Source organism: Gorilla gorilla, chromosome 15, assembly GCF_029281585.2.
Source record: "Gorilla gorilla gorilla isolate KB3781 chromosome 15, NHGRI_mGorGor1-v2.1_pri, whole genome shotgun sequence".
NCBI classification, from domain to species: domain Eukaryota; kingdom Metazoa; phylum Chordata; class Mammalia; order Primates; family Hominidae; genus Gorilla; species Gorilla gorilla.
The window spans coordinates 112,528,562-112,549,595 of NC_073239.2; the positions used below are offsets into that span (position 1 = coordinate 112,528,562).

The 21,034-nt window shown below is 44.4% G+C and overlaps 2 long non-coding RNA genes across 2 annotated transcripts; both read left to right on the plus strand.

Annotated features, from left to right (window-relative positions):
• The first annotated feature begins 368 nt into the window (after nucleotides 1–368).
• LOC134757193 (uncharacterized) lies at nucleotides 369–6,143 on the plus strand. The gene is made up of 3 exons (XR_010130893.1): nucleotides 369–541; nucleotides 4,798–4,974; nucleotides 5,067–6,143. It is a non-coding gene; the product is annotated as an uncharacterized lncRNA (long non-coding RNA).
• Nucleotides 6,144–8,230: 2,087 nt separating this feature from the next.
• LOC115930613 (uncharacterized) lies at nucleotides 8,231–19,656 on the plus strand. The gene is made up of 3 exons (XR_008671478.2): nucleotides 8,231–8,286; nucleotides 17,330–17,424; nucleotides 18,917–19,656. It is a non-coding gene; the product is annotated as an uncharacterized lncRNA (long non-coding RNA).
• The last annotated feature ends 1,378 nt before the right edge of the window (nucleotides 19,657–21,034 follow it).

Sequence of the window (21,034 nt, forward strand, 5' to 3'; positions counted from 1 at the left end):
GCTACTCAGGAGGCTGAGGCAGGAGAATCGCTTGAACCCAGGAGGCGGAGGCTGCAGTGAGCAGAGATTGCACCACTACCCTCCAGCCTGGGCGACAGAGGGAGACTCCATCTCAATCAATCAATAAAATCAAAATAATAAAAAATGAAAGTTTCAGAGCAGGAATGAAAGAAAGTAAAATACACTTGAAAGAGGGCCAAGTGGGTGACTTGATTCAAGTGCATGGTTTGACTCTTGACTTGGGGTTTTATGTGTTGGCATGCTTGTGGGGTCTACGTCTCTTCTCCCCTGATTCTTCCCTGAGGTGGGCTGTCTGCATGCGCAGTGGTCTGCCAGCACTTGGGACAGGAACATGCGCAGTGTGTTTAACTGGAGTTGTGTGCATGCTCACTTAAGGCGTTCTTCCCTTACCAGCTGAATGTTTCCAGACGAAGGGCATATACTAGTTAAACTCCGCCATTTTGCCTCTCAGTGTTCAAGCCTGAGCCCACGCATCCAACTCCTGAGATCTTACTGGGAAGCTGCTGATCATCAGTTTCAGGTGTTTCTATCTTTTGGGAGACTGCCTTTCCCTGATGCTGGCTGTAACCAATTATTATTTTAGAGAGACAGTTAATGACCACCTGACCATCACCTGACGGTCAGCTGACATTCCTGGTCGGGGGGAGCCCTCTCCTGCCCTGCTTGTCTGCCTGACTACCTACTGTAACAGACGCAGCCAGCTGGAACATCGGCTTTGCTCGGTATCATGTAGAATTAGATTTCCCGGGCTCCTTTGCCATCTGGGTTCTTGGTAGTTTGGGCTAATGGGAAGCACTAGTGGGAGACTCAAAGGTGGGAGGAAGGAAGAAACCTTCCTTCTCTCTTTCCTTTTCTGCTTCTTTCTTTCTCTCTCTCTGCTTTTGTTGGCATCTCCCACAATGGCTGTATCTCTTCCTTGAATCTATGTCTCCTCAGAGAGACCCTCCCTCTGTGGTTCCATCCCCCAGGGGGCAGCTCTCATTGTACTCTAGCTCCTACCAGGCTGCCCCAGCTTCTAGCTCCTGGCAAATGTCTGTTACCCTTCCAGCCTCAGGGGTGGCAGCAGCTCACTGTCATTGCTACACCATCCCATTGGGCTTCTCACCATTTTCCTCACCCGTGTAACCGACTTCTAGGATTTAAATTCTTTCTACTTGAAACACCTAAAGTGGCCTCTGTTTTCCTAACTGGACCCTGGAGGATACAGCGTGTAAGAGGATAACATAGTCTAGTCCAGCAGGCCAAGGAAGGCTTCCCTCCAGAAGGGGTGTTTGAGTCAAGGTCTCAGAAATGACTAGGCTTTCCGGGTATAGGAGATAAAGAAGTGTAATGGCCCGAGGGAGAGGCAGACTGACATATTACAAGTACTGGGGCAGGCCGGGAGGCCGGGCACAGTGGCTCACTCCTGTAATCCCAGCACTTTGGGAGGCCGAGGTGGACGGATCACGAGGTCAAGAGATGGAGTCCATCCTGGCTAACACGGTGAAACCCCGTCTCTACTAAAAATACAAAAACAAAATTAGCCGGGCGTGGTGACGGGCGCCTGTAGTCCCAGCTACTCAGGATGCTGAGGCAGGAGAATGGCGTGAACCTGGGAGGCGGAGCTTGCAGTGAGCCGAGATTGCACCACTGCACTCCAGCCTGGGCGACAGAGCGAGACTCCGTCTCAAAAAAAAAAAAAGGACTGGGGCAAAGTGGTCAATTGTTGCTGTGCCACAAAGAAACTGAGAGGGGGACTGTCATGAGATAAGGTTGAAGTTTGCAGGGCCAAAGCAGGGGGCTGCTAATCCTTAGTGCCATTTAGAATCACCTGGAGATTAAATATATATAAACATATAGTTTGTATATATTTATATATAATATATATTTAATATGTTTATACTGATATACATATATATCAGTATAAATATATATTTAATATATCAGTATACAGAAACATATAAATATTTAAATATATAGATATATTTTTATATTTTTATAGATATATTATATATTATATAATTATATATAATATAAAAATTATATAATATATATAATATATAATTTATATTATAATATAATTTATATTATATAATTTTTATAGATATATAATATATTATATATTATGTCATGATATATGATATAATATATCATATATAATATAATATATATAATATAATATTATATATAATATATATATCAATAAAAATATATACTGATAAAATATATCAGTATACATGCATATATACACCAGTATATATATATATTAGTATATTATATATACACCAGTATATATAAATATATATTAGTATATTATATATATACACCAGTATATATAAATATATATTAGTATATTATATATATACACCAGTATATATAAATATATATTAGTATATTATATATATACACCAGTATATATAAATATATATTAGTATATTATATATATACACCAGTATATATAAATATATATTAGTATATTATATATATACACCAGTATATATAAATATATATTAGTATATTATATATATACCAGTATATATAAATATATATTAGTATATTATATATATACACCAGTATATATAAATATATATTAGTATATTATATATATACTGATGCTCAGACCTCATCCCAGATTAACTGAATCAGAATCCCTTGGGATTGGGCCAGTATGATTCCTATATGCAGTCAGGGTTGAGAACCGCTGGGCCTTGACCATGCAAGGCCTTGTCAGCCATGGTCTTTATCCTGATCAATGGGAAGATCCCAAAAGGTGGTGGGTTCTCTGGCTGTAGGGTGGGAAAGTGATTGGAGGGGTCAGGAATTGAGGCAGAAAATCCTGTAGGCAGCTATTGTAGCAGATCAACATGCTACTGGCTTGCTGAGCATGGGAAGGGACAAAAACTGGTTCTGTACTTGCTGGTGAGATTCTCCGGACTGACCCCACTCGGTTCCTCACATCTGCCATCTTGCTCTGGATTTTCCTGCTCCCGTTGGTTCCCTTCAGCTGGGCTCTGTCCTCGTGTTCATCTGCCCTGGAAAGTTTCCTGCTAATGAACCCTCCCCAGTACCCATCCCTCTTTCTGCTGGGCAGATGGATGCAGCCATTCCACATCCCTGCAGAGGGCTACTCTGGCAGAACCTAATATCCTAAACTCCTTAAGTACCCTGAATTTTAAAATTGTGATTGTATTTGGCAGCGTTAATCAAAAATTGGAAGTACATGGAATTAGAACCTTTGGCCAGAGACTCTCCGAGTTGAAAGCCCTCCCTTAGAAATAGCCTCTTCCAACCCCTGAATTTCATTTTCCAAGAAGATCCATGAGCTCTGGAGAGTTCAGGACCCAGGTCTCCTAAGGACTTCTGCTTCCCTGGCTTTCCTTCACATCTTTCTGTCCTAAGGATTTAAGACCATGAATTTGCAAATGCTCTCCCTGAAGTGTGTACTGAAGCTCTGGAGACCTCACCCGGATTCCCAGGGCCATAATTATGATAATAATGTACAAACGAGAATCTTTCTGTAAATTTAAACCACTGCATTTTCACTGCTTGCTTTGAATTCGGTTTTCTTGCAGCTGCTCCCTCCAGGGGAGCCAGAAGGCTTATTGTCCCAAGGCAGGAGAGGCTGTGTGAGACCTGGTTTTGAAAGCTTTGAGAAGAGAAGAAGTGCTGGGATTCCTTTATCTCCTCCATTAGCATATCAAGGACAAAGCCTAGAGGCTCTTAGGGATCCCCATGGTCTGCTTGGGGAAGACCAGGCCACCACTGAGAGTGGAGTCAGGGAGGCTCTGGGAGAGCAGCCAGCCCCATGGGAACCTGGAGAGTCATGGGAGAGAAAGGAGGAGGTACTAGAGGTTGGAAGGCCAATGAGGCAGAAGCTTGTTTTCTGATTTTTCTTCCTGGGCCCAAGGCCGGAAGATAGGGTGTTGGATCCATGAGGATATTCATGGCAAGGAGGAGGCTGTTGCCTCTGGCCCGGGAGCCTACCTTCAGAAAGGTGCCAGGAGGGTCAGCTGAGGAACCTTAAGTTTTCGCTTTCTCCTGAGTAGTACAGAGGCTGAATGAACTGCCCAAGGGCCTGCCCTGGGCAAGGGAAGGTGGCACTCAGGCCAACAGGCTGGCTGGAGGTGACAGCAATGGCAATCCAGGAGGGATCCTGCACCTCTAACAAGCCCCAAGATCAGACCGAGAGTTACCCTGGCCCCCAGGGGCTCCAGGGGCAGAGGTGACTGTGGGGACCCATGCATGCCAGGGGCACATCCAGGTGTTACTGGTGGAAGGTGTCCAGGTTCTTGGCGTCTTGAACAAATAATTGGACAAAACGCACAAAGTGAGGAAAGCAAAAGCACAGATTTATTGAAAATGATAGTACACTCCACAGTGTGGGAGCAGGCAGGAGCATAGGGGCTCATGAGCCCCGGTTACAGAATTTTCTGGGGTTTCAATACTCTCTAGACGTTTTCCACTGGTTACTTGGTATATGTTCTATGTATATGAAGACAATGAAGATAAGTTACAAAGTCATTTACTCAGAATGTGCCCAGAATATGTAAATGGAGAGGATGTTATTTGGTGTGTGCGGTCTATGTAAATGCAGAGGACGAATATGAAGTTACAAAGTGTAAATGGAGTGGATGTCACTTGGCGTGTGTGGTCTATGTAAATGGAGAGGATGTCACTGTGTGTGCGGTTTATGTAAATGGAGAGGATGAATGTGAAGTTACAAAGTGTAAACAGTGTAAATGGAGAGGATGAAGTGAGGTTACAAAGCCATTCATATTCCATTTGATTTTGTTCTAGGAAGTCAGCGTGGATCAGCCTTATGTTCATGGCCTCCAGGCCCTATTCTCCTGCCTCACAGGGACCAGCCAGGATCTCTATCCTTACAGCACGTTGGAATGTATATGCTCCTCTCCCCACATCGCCTTAGGGAGCAGGCAGGTGTCAGGGGCAGCACAAGGACGGCCAACAGGACAGGTGCATAAGTAAGAATGATACAATTTGAGGGCTCAGCTCTGAGAATACTCTAAACAGGATCCAAATAACATTGTTGACGGCCAACAGGACAGGTGCATAAGTAAGAATGATACAATTTGAGGGCTCAGCTCTGAGAATACTCTAAACAGGATCCAAATAACATTGTTGCCTCCTAACCAGCAGGTGGGAGCTCAAGAGAAAGACTAGACTTGTTCCACATTAAATAAGTAATGGTATTTTTTTCCTTGAACATCTTGATCATAATATCAATTAAATGTGTGGCCGTGATTCAATAGCTACCATTTATTGAGCATCTATTTTGTGCCAGACTTGCTGCTGGTATTTGATAGTGCAGTGCCTGACAAGTAGACACACTGGCTTAAATGTCATTGTTACTGGTATTATTGTTACAATGATGTTTTAATCCTCCCAATGTAATTGAGCCTTTATTATAAAGATCATAAGATGTTCACTTTACTTATTTCCTTGTCCTTTTCTTCCTCCGTGCATGCTTGCTTGCACAAGGGAAGTCACTAGTAATTGATTAACTTCCTACCCTAACCCCCAGGGCTGCCTGCAAGATTGATGAACTGTTTTTCTTTCAAAGAACAATGATCCTTAGGTCATGCAGACCTCCTTGATAGCATCTAGGAGTTTGTTTGGGCGGAGGAACTCAAACAGTTTTGATTATTGGGGGAACCCATCTCCTGCATACCTACTTTGCTCATAAAAGCCCCCAGTTATGTTAAAAGGCAGATTGGATTTGAGAGGCTGCTTCTCCTGCCTTCTTGCTTTAGCCAAGTCAAATAAACCTTTCTCTGCTTCTAAGTGCTGATGTGTCAGTGTTAGGTTTGCTGTATATCAGGCACATGAACCCAAAATTTGGGGTTTGATAACACTAACAGCTCTGCACAGTAAATATTGTCATCCAGTCTTACTAATGGGGAAAACATGTTCACAGGACTTGCCCAAGGTCACACATTTTAATCAGTGGCAAAGTCAGAGTTAAAAATATTTATGTACTTTTTTTTGTTTTTATAATTCAGGGATGCATCACTATTTTATGTACCATGAAGAAAGAAAAACAGCTAACTATTAAACTATAATACAGTATTTCCTTCGCATTTAGAATTTTTGTTGTAAACTCATTATAAAGAGCTCTTTTAAACTCAGTTAGACATAGGCTTTGGTTATTTATTGTGCTTTTGCATATATAGAAAAGAAAATATGAGTGAAATAAATTGGTTAATTATTTTAAAAATATGTTCACCTTCAAACCCTACTTCTTTTTTTAAATATTGTTTTTAATCATATGATTATCTCAATAGAGAAACGCTACTTCTTTTTTGTTTGTTTGTTTTTGAGAAGGAGTCTTGCTCTGTCGCCCAGGCTGGATTGCAGTGGCGCGATCTCGGCTCACTGCAAGCTCCGCCTCCCGGGTTCAGGCCATTCTCCTGCCTCAGCCTCCCGAGTAGCTGGGACTACAGGCGCCCGACACCATGCCCGGCTAATATTTTGTGTTTTTAATAGAGACGGGGTTTCACTGTGTTAGCCAGGATGGTCTTGATCTCCTGACCCAGTGATCTGCCCGCCTCGGCCTCCCGAAGTGCTGGGATTACAGGCTTGAGCCACCGCACCCAGCCAAGAAACCCTACTTCTTTTAAATAACTTTCCAACTCAGAGTTATAGATATCCTCTGTGTGATCAAGGGTGTTGGCAATGCAATATTAAAAAAAAAAAAACTTTATATTTTGGAACAATTTCAAATTTAGAGAAAAATTGCCAGAATAGTACAAAAATTTCCTTTATACCTTCAGCAGATTCCCACATTTTTTATCTGATTACATCACCTTATCATTATCTGTGTGTGTGTATGTATGCATGTATGGGTCCATGTACGTTATTATTTTCTGAATCAGTTCAGAGTAAGCGGCAGACATGATGTCCCTTTATTCCTAAATACTTCAGCATGATTTCAAAACAAAGGACATTTTCTGGCCAGGCACAGTGGCTCATGCCTGTAATCCCAGCACTTTGGAAGGCTGAGGTGGGCAGATCACCTGAGGTCAGGAGTTCAAGACCAGCCTGGCCAACATGGCAAAACCCGTCTCTACTAAAAATATAAAAAGATTAGCCAGGTGTGGTGGTGGGCGCCTGTAATCCCAGCTACTCGGGAAGCTGAGGCATGAGAATCGCTTAAACCTGGGAGGCAGAGGTTGCAGTGAGCCGAGATCACGCCACTGCACTCCAGCCTTGGGGATAGAGTGAGACTCTGTCTCCAAAAAAAAGGACATTTTCTAATCTAACCATAGAACAATGATTAAAACCAAGAAATTAGCATTGATACAATACTATTATATAACCTACAGATTTTATTCAGATTTCACCATTTTATCAATAATGTCTATTACAATACATAAATAATAATATAAATATATTCATTAAAATATAATATTTATATGTTAATTATTATACAATAAATAAATATGCGTATATATTTTTTTCTGGTCCAGAATTCAATCCAGGATCATACATTACATTTAGTTGTTGTGTCTCTTCAGGTTCTTTTAATCTGGAACAGCTCCTCAGACTTCTTTTATCTTTCACAATCTTGATGTTTTTTTCAAGAGTACAGATCAGTCATTTTGTATGAAGTCTCTCAGTTCAGATTTGTCTGGTATTTATGAGTAGATTCAGGTTTTGCATTTTGGGGGGCACAGTTACCGCAAAGGTGCGTATATGGCCTTCTCAGCTTAGTATGTCAGGAGACACATGATGTCAATTTGTCCCATTTAGGGGAGGCTAATTTTGATCACTTGGCTAAGGTGGTATCTGCCAGATTTCACTGCTGTCACGTAACAGTTTTTCCTTTTGTAGTGTATTAGTCTGTTCTCATGCTGCTACTAAAGACATACCCGAGACTGGGTAAATGATAAAGGAAAGATATTTAATTGACTCACAATTCAGCATGGCTGGGGAGGCCTCAGGAAACTTACAATCATGGCAGAAGGAGAAGCAAACACGTCCTTCTTCACATGTCGTCATCAAGGAGAAGTGCTGAGCCAAAGGGGGAAAAGCCCTTGAGAAAACCATCAAGTCTTGTGAGAACTCACTCACTATCATGAGAACAGCAGCATGGGAGTAACAGCCCCACCTGATTCATTTACCTCCCACTGGGTCCCTTCCATTTATCAACTTTGGCGTCCCCACAGCTCCAGGGTGGGGAAAGAGGAAATAATACTTTCCCTCTTTTACAGAAGACGGGGTTGAAGATCCGAGAGGCTGAGTCACTTCCACAAAGTAACACAGCTGGTAAGTTCTAAGGCTGGGCTTCTTGCTCCAAGACTGGTGCTAGTTCTGGAGGAACCAGGACGCTCCTGGATTTATCCTCTGGAGTTTATGGAGCAGACCATGCACTGCCCTACTCGAAGTATCTTGGGTGTAAATGAGAAGTAGACTACACGTGAGAGGGAAATTTTGGGCTGAGCTGGACTTTATAATAACAGAAAGTGATTGGAAAGCTGTGGGATTTGCTGAGAGACCTTTGGGAAAGGAACAAGGACATTCAAAAGAGTGTTTGGGGAAAATAAAGCCATTTCTGGTTTGTACCAGCCCCCTTTGGTCTTATCCAGCACCCTGCCTGGGAGCCCACATCTCGCTCAACCTGTGAGGGGCACTCCACCAATGTTTGTTCAATGACTCCGGGAATGGATCAGTTGTCAAACTGTGTTAGGCTATGTGTGGGTGGATTTGACTTGGGGTTCAGTCCTGGGGATGCTATTACAGAACCATAATTGGTTTCTCAGAGGTGATTTAGTCCCTTGTTAGCAGACTAGAACACTTGAGGACTTCAATCTACTGACATTTAGGTTGCCTTGGGAGAACAGCCAGCAATTCTTACACCCACAGATTTTAAATGCCTGCATTCAGCATCCCTGCAGCAGGCTCCAGGTGGAATTCTAATGGGACCAGCCTCCAGTCCCTGGACCTTAGCCATGGAAGGAGAGAAGAGGACATCTGCACCTCCTCTCAGAGAAAGCCTGATGCCTACTAAAGGATTTGGGGGGTGGACGCAGTGACCCTCAGTCTGGAGCTTGTTCACGGAACATTGGAGACTATCATTTGCGCAGGTGGTCTTGGGCCTCTATGAGCAGCAGGCTGCACCCCACAGTGACCTCCTCATTCTACTCTGAGGCATCTTCATGAAAGCAGATGTCCATTGAAAAGCACCCAAGTGCAGTCTCAGCTGATGAACTTCACAGACAATTGAGACAAAGGCTCTCGGTCCCCTCTGCCCTTGGGTGGTGCCTCTGGTATGCACTTGGCCCCTGTGTCTTTATTTAGACTGGTCACTTCACAACCCATCATGGCACCCCACCCCTAACCATGCCCACTCTGGGTCCTCCCCTCAACTGCCTGACTTCCCACTTTGAGCTCAGCAAAGGCAAGAGATGTTTTGTCTGCTTTGATACCCTAAATGCATGGCATGGAAGCTGGCACACAGTGGGCCCTTGAAATTTGGGAGTGAATATGTATATATATTATATTCCAACCTCAGCTTTCCTCACTGCTCCTCATAGTAGGAATGGATTGTAAAACTTCCCAGAATGTTCAAGAGGAGAAAGGAGAGAAAGCAGCCTGGAATTTGAGCTAAGGGGCCCACAGCCCAGCCACCAAGCCATCTGTAAAATGGGGTGGGAATATGACATGAGCCACAGGGGTGCTATGAGGGTTAATGAGGTCACCGTGCGATGTACCATGCCAACATGAATAGCCAGACCTCTTGATATCATCATTTCTGCATTGCCCGGAAAGTGCCTGATGCACACTACACACTCAACAAGTGTGATGGGGTGTCCAGAGGAAACTGGTCTATAGAATAATTTTTATACAAGGCTATACTTTCCTTTCAAAAGTTCAAAGCTGTGTTTGCATTCTGGAATGGAGTCCTTGCTCCAGAGGGAAGCCTTGTGTATTAGTCAGGGTTCTCTAGAGAGACAGAACATATATACATATATACATATATATATATAAAATATATATGTGTATATATCATATATGTATATAATATATATGTATATAACATATATGTTATATATAACATATATAACGTATATATGTATGTATATATGTGTATATGTGTATGTATATATACACACGTGTGTATACGTATATATGTATATATACACACCTATGTGTGTATACATATATATGTATATATACACACCTATGTGTGTATACGTATATATGTATATACACACCTATGTGTGTATACGTATATATGTATATACACACCTATGTGTGTATACGTATATATGTATATACACACCTATGTGTGTATACGTATATATGTATATACACACATGTGTATATACACACATGCGTATATGTGTGTATATGTATATGCACACATGCGTATATGTGTGTATATGTATATGCACACATGCGTATATGTGTGTATATGTATATGCACACATGCGTATATGTGTGTATATGTATATGCACACATGCGTATATGTGTGTATATGTATATGCACACATGCGTATATGTGTGTATATGTATATGCACACATGCGTATATGTGTGTATATGTATATGCACACATGCGTATATGTGTGTATATGTATATGCACACATGCGTATATGTGTGTATATGTATATGCACACATGCGTATATGTGTGTATATGTATATGCACACATGCGTATATGTGTGTATATGTATATGCACACATGCGTATATGTGTGTATATGTATATGCACACATGCGTATGTGTGTATATGTATACACACATATGTGTGTATATGTATATATGTATATACACACATATGTGTGTATATGTATATATGTATATACACACATACATATATGTATATATAACATGTATAACATGTATATAGCATATTATATATGAAAATACTTTATATATATATGGGAATTTATTAAGTATTAACTTACACGATCACAAGGTCCCACAATAGGCCGTCTGCAAGCTGAGGAGCAAGAAGAACCAGCCTGAGTCCCAAAACTGAAGAACTTGGAGTCTGATGTTCCAGGGCAGGAAGCATCCAGCAAGGGAGAAAGATTCAGGCTGAGAGGCTAGGCTAGTCTCTCCTTTTCACATTTTTCTGCCTGCTTTATATCTGCCAGCAGCTGATTACATTGTGCCCACCAGGTTAAGGGTGGATCTGCCCTCCCCAGCCCACTGACTCAAATGTTAGTCTTTTTTGGCAAGACTCTCACAGACACACCCACGATTAATACTTTGTATCCTTCAATCCAATCAAGTGGACACTCAGTATTGACCATCACACCTGTATTAGTTCGTTTTTCATGCTGCTGATAAAGACATACCTGAAACTGGGAACAAAAAGAAGTTTAATTGGACTTACAGTTGCATGTGGCTGGAGAGGCCTCAGAATCATGGCAGGAGGTCAAAGGCACTTCTTACATGGGAGCAGCAAGAGAAAAATGAGGAGGAAGCAAAAGAGGAGACCACTGAGAAAATGTCAGATCTCATGAGACATGTTCACTATCATGAGAATAACAAGGGGAAGACCAGCCCCTGTGATTCAATTACCTCCTGCTGGGTCCCTCCCACAACATATGGGAATTCTGGGAGATACAATTCAAGTTGAGATTTGGGGAGGGGGGACACAGAGACAAACCATATCATCCTGTCCCTGGCCCATCCAAATCTCATCTCCTCACGTTCAAAACCAATCATACCTTCCCAACAGTCCCCTAAAGTCTTAACTCATTTCAGCATTAACCCAAAAGCCCACAGTCCAAAGTCTCATATGAGACAAGGCAAGTTCGTTCTGCCTGTGAGCCTACAAAATCAAAAGCAAGCTAGTTACTTCCTAGATACAATGGGGGTACAGGTATTGGGTAAATACAGCTGTTCCAAATGGGAGCAATTGGCCAAAACAAAGGGGTTACAGGGCCCAGGCAGTTTGAAATCCAGCAGGGCAGTCCAATTTTAAAACTCCAAAATCATCTCCTTTGACTCTAGGTCTCATATCTAGGTCATACTGATGCAAGAGGTGGGTTCCCATTGTCTTGGGCAACTCCACCCCTGTGGCTTTGCAGGGTATAGCCTCAGTACTGGCTGCTTTCACTAGCTGGTGTTGAGTGTCTGCAGCTTTTCCAGGTGCACGGTGCAAGCTGTTGGTGGATCTACCATTCTGGGGTCTGGAGGACAGTGGCCTTCTTCTCACAGCTCCACTGTGCAGTGCCCCAGTAGGGACCCTGTGTGGGGGCTCCGACCCCACATTTCCCTTCCGCACTGCCCTGGCAGAAGTTCTCCATGAGGGCCCCTCTTCTGCAGCAAACTTTTGCCTGGGCATCCAGGTGTTTCCATACATCTTCTGAAACCTACATGGAGGTTCCCAAACCTCAATTCTTGACTTCTGTGCACCAGCAAGCTCAATGCCACGTGGAAGCTTCCAAGGCTTGGGGCTTCCACCCTCTGAAGCCACAGCCTGAGCTCTACATTGGCCCCTCTCAGCCACAGTTGGAGTGGCTGCAACACAGGGCACCAAGTCCCTAAGCTGCAAACAGCACGGGGACCCTGGGCCCAGCCCATGAAACCACTTTTTCTTCCTGGGCCTCCAGGCCTGTGATGGTAGGGGCTGCTGTAAAGACCTCTGACATGCCCTGGAGACATTTTCCCCATTGTCTTGGGGATTAACATTCAGCTCCTTATTACTTACGCAACTTTCTGCAACTGGCTTGAATTTCTCCTCAGAAAATGGGTTTTTCTTTTCTATCACATTGTCAGGCTGTAAATTTTCCAAACTCTTATGCTCTGCTTCCCTCATAAAACTGAATGCCTTTAACAGCACCCAAGTCACCTCTTGAATGCTTTGCTGCTTAGAAGTGTCTTCTGCCAGATACCCTTAATCATCTCTCTCAAGTTCAAAGTTCCACAAATCTCTAGGGCAGGAGCAAAATGCCACCAGTCTGTTTGCTAAAACATAACAAGAGTCACCTTTGCCCCAGTTCCCAAAAAGTTCCTCATCTCCATCTGAGACCACCTGAGCCTGGACCTTATTGTTCATATCACTATCAGCATTTTTGTCTAAGCAATTCAAGAAGTCTCTAGGAAGTTTCAAATTTTCCCGCATGTTCCTGTCCTATTCTGAGCCCTGCAAACGATTCCAACCTCTGCCTGTTACCCAGTTCCAAAGTCGCTTCCACATTTTCAGGTATCTTTTCAGCAATGCCCCACTCTACTGATACCAATTTACTGTATTAGTTCATTTTCCCACTGCTGATAGAGACATACTCAAGACTGGGGAGAAAAAGAGGTTTAATTGGACTTACAGTTTCCGCATGGCTGGGGAGGCCTCAGAATCATGGTGGGAGGCTGAAAAAAAAAATGAGGAAGAAGCAAAAGCAGAAACCCCTGATAAACCCATCAGATCTCGTGAGACTTATTCACTATCATGAGAATAACATAGGAAAGACCAGCCCCCATGATTCAATTACCTCCCCCTGGGTCCCTCCCACAATACATAGGAATTCTGGGAGATAGGATTCAAGTTGAGATTTGTGTGGGGACACAGCCAAACCATATCGGCCCACACAATGAGCCTCTTGGCCTGGATCTAAAATGAAGCCTCCCAAATAGCTGGGAGTACAGACATGTGCCACCATGCCCACCTAATTTTTGTATTTTTAACAGAGACAAGGTTTCACCGTGTTGGCCAGGCTGGTCTTAAACTCCTGACCTCAGGTTATCCACCCACTTTGGCCTCCCAAAGTGCTGAGATTACAGGTTTGAGCCACCACACCCAGCAAGGTCATTTTACATTTGCAAGAATCTCCTCCACATCAGCTTCACCAAACAGAAAGACCCTTTGGTAGGGGTTACGCCTGAGGCTCTGCAGCCAGACTACTAGGTTGAAACCTGGCCTCTCTGGGGCTACCCTGACTCTGCCCACCTGCCTGGATGGACATTTGCAGAGCCCCTCCCAGCTGAACAATCCCTCACCCCAGCTTAATAAGGAAATTAAATTTTCATTCTTCCCACTTCTCTCCTCTGTGCTAAATCACTTCTTTGACTTTCTTCTGTCTCTCTCACTGAAAGATAGAACCCCCTCAAGAGTAAGAGCTGTGTGTCTCATCTCTGCACACCCAACATATAGTGCAATCGCTGATGCCCAGGAGGTGCTCAGACACCTTGCTGAAGGGTGAGCAACCCATGGCACGAAAGACATCAATGGGAGGGATCCCCATCATGTCCTCATTATGTGGGTGAGGCGCTTATCATCACATTTCAACATCTCTGAGACTGGAGTGCATCTTACAGTCACTGGGTGGTTGCAGTCATTCCTTCTTGAACACATCAATGCTTGCAGAGTGTGGGTGAATCATAGAAAATAGCGAAGCACTCTTTTAAGAAATTACTATATGTGGTAGGCAGAATAATGTCACCCCCAGCCTGCAAAGTTGTCCACCTCCTAATATCTGGAACCTGTGAATATGTTACTTTCCATGGCAGAAGGAGCTTTGCAGATGTGATTAAACTAAGAATCTTGAGAGGGAAAGATGATCCTGGATTATCTGGGTGGGCCCAGCATAATCACCAAAGTCCACGTAAGAGGGAGATAGGAGGGTCAGAGTGAGAGGAGGCTGTGCAGTGATGGAATCACTGGTCAGAGGGATGAGGGATGTGGTCACAGGCTGAGGAAGGAGGACCAACCCTAGAACCAGAAAAGACAAGGAGATGGGTTCTTTCCTAGAGCCCCGGAAGGAACACAGCCCTGCAGAAACTTTGATTATAACCCAGTGAGACTTGTTTTGGGACTCTGACCTCCAGAACTGTAAGATAATACGTTTTTCCTGTTTTAGGCCAATAAACATGTGCTAATTTTTTATAGCCACTACAGGAAACTAATTACACCGCATCTCACCATTTGACAACCATCGTAGTTACAATGGATGCTGGTAAGACTTACCAATGGCAGATAAAAATGAGGGGGTGAAAGTTTGATGAGAAACGAGATATTTACGTACTCTCCAAATATCTGCCTATAAGATGGTTATTAACTACATGATATGGTTTGGCTGTGTCCCCATCCAAATCTCATCTGGAATTGTAGTTTCCATAATCCCCACGTGTCGTGGAAGGAACATGTACATGTCACATGTCAGTTGTTATCATTCCCACCCCCACCCCTTTAAAAAAAAAAAAAAAAAAAAGAGACAAGGTCTTGCTCTGTCGCCCAGGCTGGAGTGCAGTGGCGGGATTACAGCTCACTGCAGCCTGGAACTCCTGGCCTGCCCTCGTTTTGATGCAGGCTCTGCTCCCTCCTCCCTGGGGGCTGTCCCCTCAGTTGACAAGCACCCCGGCCTTTCTGTTCTCCCCACTCCCCACGTGGCTGGGCAGCACAGCGGTTATGATCAGCACAGATTGTGGAGTCAGGCTGCTGCGACTCACATCCCAGCTGTGCCACTAACAGCCCTGTGAACCTGTGTGAATCACTTAATTTTTCCATGCCACTGTCTTCTCATCTGTAAAGTGGGAATAAGAGTTGTGCCTCTCTCATGGGATTGTTGTGAGAGCTTGATGAGTTTTCTTTTCTTTTCTTTTTTTTTTTTGAAATGGAGTCTCACTCTGTCTTCCAGGCTGGAGTGCAGTGGCACTATCTCCACTCACTTCAACCTCCGCCTTCCCGGGTTCAAGCAATTCTCCTGCCTCAGCCTCCCGAGTAGCTGGGACTACAGGCACCCGCCACCACGCCCAGCTAATTTTTTGTATTTTTAGTAGAGACAGGGTTTCACTGTGTTAGCCAGGATGGTCTCCATCTCCTGACCTCGTGATCCGCCCGCCCCGGCCTCCCAAAGTGCTAGGATTGAGGCGTGAGTCACTGCGCCTGTCCCTTGATGAGTTTTTATTTATGAAGTGCCTGACGTGGTGCCAAGGATAAAGAACTGTGAAGATTCTGCCTCTTACCGTTAGCAAAACTCGACTTCTATCAACAAGGATTTGATGAGCACCTAATAGCCGCCAGGCACTGTGTAAGGCATGAGGATCCCGTATGAACATGACAAAGTCCCTGGCCTGCCAGAACTAATGGTCTAGGGGAGGGTGCAGAGAAAAAAAGTGGGCAATTATGATATATAGTCCCGTGGGTGCTGCTCAGGTCAGGGCTCCTAACCCAGATTGATGGATCACAGAAGGCTGCCTGGAGGAGATGGCAGGAGTGGAAGCCATAAAGGATAAGCAAGAGATGGCCAGGAGACTGGAGGCAAGAGGTGGTGAGTGGAGGGAAGAGCCTCTGAAAGGTGGAATGAGCGAGCAGAGTGTAAAGGCTACAGGTGATGAGGGCGGGAGTGGGGCGGGACGGAGCCAGGGTGTGAGAGAAGGGAATGAAGGAGCTCTCTGGCTGCAGTGCTGAACACCGGTGATAGGGGGTGGGATGACCTCGCAGGGTGCCCTGGAGGTCCAGGCCTGGGTGCAGTGAGTAGCTGAGGCACGGAGGGCAGGTCAAGGAGAAAAAGGTATAGCTGGGCAGGGGATGAGGATGAAGACAGGGGAAGGACGAGGGGAGACCAGGATAAGGAGGCGGTGTGAGGATGAGAGGGGACAGGGTGGGGTGAGGGTGAGATTTCTGGCTGAGCCTCAGGGCACCTGGCGCCCTTCCTGGGGGCTGGAGGAGGATGGGGAGGGGCGGTGAGCTCCAGGTGGTGAGCTCCATCTGGGACACACCTGCAGGGCCTGCAGGGCACTCAACTGGAGCTGCGTGGCGGGGAGGTGGGCATCAGAGAGCCCGGGAAGGGGGAATCTGGCTGACATCATCACACAAAGGACGACCGAGTCACTGAGTGAGGAGAGCTGTGGGTCATAACAGGAGAAGCAGCTGGGGGCAGAACACAGAGGGCCCTGAACATTCAGGAGTCAGGCAAGGAGCACAAGGTCCTCACTTCCCGGAGTTTCTGGACATGAACAGAAAGCAACACTTTGATGATCATGTGGGCAGGAGAGGGATGAACTTTGGTGGGGTGAGGGGCAGGGAAACCGGACTTTTAGGCTCTCTGAGCATCCCACCAAGTGGCTGTTGGTTCAGAAGACCTGTCCCCAGGGCGACTAATGTCTGCACAAGAATTGACTCAGGTACAGTCAGACCCTCGAGGCCTCACTGGCTGTAGTGCTGAGCATCCATGATGGGGGTGGGATGATCTGAATTATGGGAGGGTGCTGGTAACAAACCCTTGGAAGCAGTAGGGGCATTGGCCTCCTGCTCCCCATTTACCCTGGGCTCTCCCCAATCAGCCGCATGCCAGAAGCAGATGTTATCTGTTTGAATTTGTCTCACAGCTGAATTCACCTTCTGAATTTTTCCCAGGTGTTGCTGCTCTCAGTACGGTGGAAAAGGTTTCTAACAGTGGTGCGTTGGAGCTGCCCCAACCAGCGCGTGAGAGCTGATGGTTACATGATGAGGTATTTTGCAAGCTGATTATTAAAATGGTCACTTTGAAAAAATGTATTACATAAATTTACAATTAAATAGATTATTTTAAAAGCAAAGTTATATAGGCCAGGCATAGTGGCTCACACCTGTAATCCCAGCACTTTGGAAGGCCAAGGCAGGAGGATTGCTTGAGCCTGGGAAGCTGAGGCTATAGTGAGCTGTGGTCGTACCACTGCACTCCAAAGTAATATATATTCAAAATACCTCACTTCCTAGTTATTGTATTTTATGTCACTATTACCTGTGCTTTTGGAGTTATTTACATCAATTGTATCTACATGGTGGAAATACTATACTGTACAATAGTGTGTTGCTGCACACCTCTCTTTCCAACTCTGTGTGCAGTGGTTGTCATGTTGGTTGGTAGCCTGAAATCCACTATAGTGGGAGCACTTACACCACAGCAATTGGTAAACATGACAAATGTAGGCTCTTCCCTCAGCCAGTTAAACCTTTCCCAGCACCACTGTGTATGAGGATTTGTTGGAATCCTATCTCCCTAGGCTTTCTAGAAACATGTGAACAAGGAAACATTTATTGGTATTGATTAGATGTACCTAATTAATTGCTGGTAGTAATTAGATAGTATCTAATTGCTCCTTATAAATATGAAAACAATAAAAAGTTTTAAAGAAATATTAGCATATAGGCAGCACCTTGTGCCTTTTCAAGACTTTAAACATTATGGTTGCTCTCTTAAACTCTTTCTGGGTTTCTCTGTTAAGTAAACTAAGCTGATCTAAACCTGGGGTTCTTGTCCCATGGGCCCTCAGGGCAATCGGGTGAAGCCTATAGTCTCTTTTCAGTATCAAGGTTTTACCTGCATAATGCAAAATGTATTGAATTAAAAAAGAAACCAACTATATCAAAATAAAGTTATCAAAATACAAAAATATGTAACATAGTTACTACTATATGCTTCTTTTCCTTCCTTCCCTCACTCCCTCCCTCCCTTCCTTCCTTCCCTCCTTCCTCTTTCTTGACGGGGTCTCACTCTGTCATCCAAGCTGGAGTGCAGTGGCACAATCATGACTCATTGCAGCCTTGACCTCCTGAACTTAAGTGATCCTTACACCTCAGCCTCTCAAGTAGCTGAGACTACAGGCATGTACCACCATACGCAGCTAATATATTTTTAAAAATTTTTGTAGAGACAAGGTCTTGCTATGTTTCCCAGGCTAATCTCAAACTCCTGGCCTCAAGCCATCCTCCCACCTTAGCCTCCCAAAGAGCTGAGGTTGCAGGTATAAGCCACCATGTCTGGCCCCTTTGTGCTTCTTACACACTAAACAACCAGATCTAATCTAATAACTAGCATAATTTCAAACTTGAGATCAATGTACATGATATTTTGGGATATCTATAACAGCTGTAACATAGCAGGGAAACATCTGTGATTTCTATTTTTCAGGGCCAGGGGCTACTAAATAATAATACTATGCTTTCCTCTCCTGCCTTCAGACCCAGCAGAGAAATAGGAAATGAGAGGCAGACGAAAGGAGATCAAGCTGTCAGCTTGATTCCTGACACAGGCATCATCTTCATCCCTATACTGAACTTCCCACCACTCACGCTCTGCAGGCCTCCTTCTTCAGGGGGACACTTCTCAAAAGAAGACATTTATGCGGCCAAAAAACATCATCACTGGTCATTAGAGAAATGCAAATCAAAACCACAATGAGATACCATCTCACGCCAGTTAGAATGGTGATCATTAAAAAGTCAGGAAACAACAGATGCTGGAGAGGACGTGGGGAAATAGGAACACTTTTACACTGTTGATGGGAGTGTAAATTAGTTCAATTATTGTGGAAGACAGTGTGGTGATTCCTCAGGGATCTAGAACCAGAAATACCATTTGACCCAGCAATCCCATTACTGGGTATATACCCAAAGGATTGTAAATCATTCTACTATAAAGACACATGCACACGTATGTTTATTGCAGCACTATTCACAGTAGCAAAGACTTGGAACCGACCCTAATGAGAAATGCCCATCAATGATAGACTCGATAAAGAAAATGTGGCACATATACACTATGGAATACTATGCAGCCATAAAAAAGGATGAGTTCTTGTCCTTTGCAGGGACATGGATGAAGCTGGAAACCATCAGTTTCAGCAAACTAACACAGGAACAGAAAACCAAACACCGCATGTTCTCACTCAGAAGTGCGAGCTGAACAATGAAAACACATGGACACAGGGAGGGGAACATCACACACCGGGGCCTGTCGGGGGGTGAGGGGCTAGGGGAGGGATAGCATTAGGAGAAATACCTAATGTAGATGACAGGTTGATGGGTGCAGCAAACCACCATGGCACGTGTATACCTGTGTAACAAACCTGCACGTTCTGCACATGTATCCCAGAACTTAAAGTATAATAATAATAATAAAAGAAGTGCAAAATGGCCAGGTGCAGTGGCTCATGCCTTCAATCTCAGCATTTTGGGAGGCCGAGGCAAGGCAGGAGGGTCACTTAAGCTTAGGGGTTCAAGAGCAGCATGGGCAATATAGTAAGACCTCATCTCTACTAAAAACAAAAATAATTAGCCAGGCATGGTGGCATGTGCCTGTAGTCCTAGCTACTAGGGAGGCTGAGGCAAGAGGATAGCTTGAGCTCAGGAGTTCAAGGCTGCAGGGAGCTATGATTATGCCACTGCACTCCAGCCTGGGTGACAGAGTGGGAGACCTTCTCTCAATGAGAAAATTAAAAAGAAATAAAAAACAAAGCTTGAGGATATCATGAAGTTTATTAAAGTGTGTTGATGTCACAGAGGTTCAGAGGTAATTCCATAGATGCTCCCTTAAAGCCTGATAACAATGAGGATACACACAGGAGGAGGCCTCAGGTCCCCTTAGCACAGGGACTGTGCACTTGCTGACCCTCATAGGTGTCTACCTTTTCTCTCCAAAGCCAAAAAGACTCATGGAATCACTTTTTGGCAGCTCTGCTGGAGGGCCAAAGAGAGGATGCTCCTCTGTAAGGCTTCCTGCTCCATCCTGAAAACTTTGATTGGTAAAGAGTTGATCCCAGGTCTGAGCCAAAATCTGCCTTTGAGTAAGTTCTCTCCCTGTCCTTGGGTCCTGCCTCTCCCTTCTGAAACCACATGGAACTGATCTAATCTCTGTCCACATGAAGTTCTCTTAAATCAGCCAAGTCAGCTTGTCCGTCCTAACCAAGCTGTTTTTTGCCTTGCACTTCGGTAGAGTTGAGTTCATGTCAGGCCTTTAAAATATCCTTTTCAAGCATATCTTTCAGTAAACATCGATTACTTAATATGCAAGGAGTACAATGGCGGAAATACCACATTCAGGCTCTGGGATTCAACACTTCTGCAAATACTTGGAAGACCTACCCTGGGCCAGGCTGTGTGCCAGGTGAGGGGGATACAAGAAGGAACAGCAGACTTTCATGTTGACCCTGTCTCGAAGCACCTTGATGCATGATGAGAGAGGAACACCTGCCTTTGTTGGCTGGGTTTATAGCAGGGCCCTGTTTAACTTAACTTCCCCGTTAAACATATACACTGAAAACTGAGAACCCACCTCTTTGCTGTATGCACAGAGCTGGT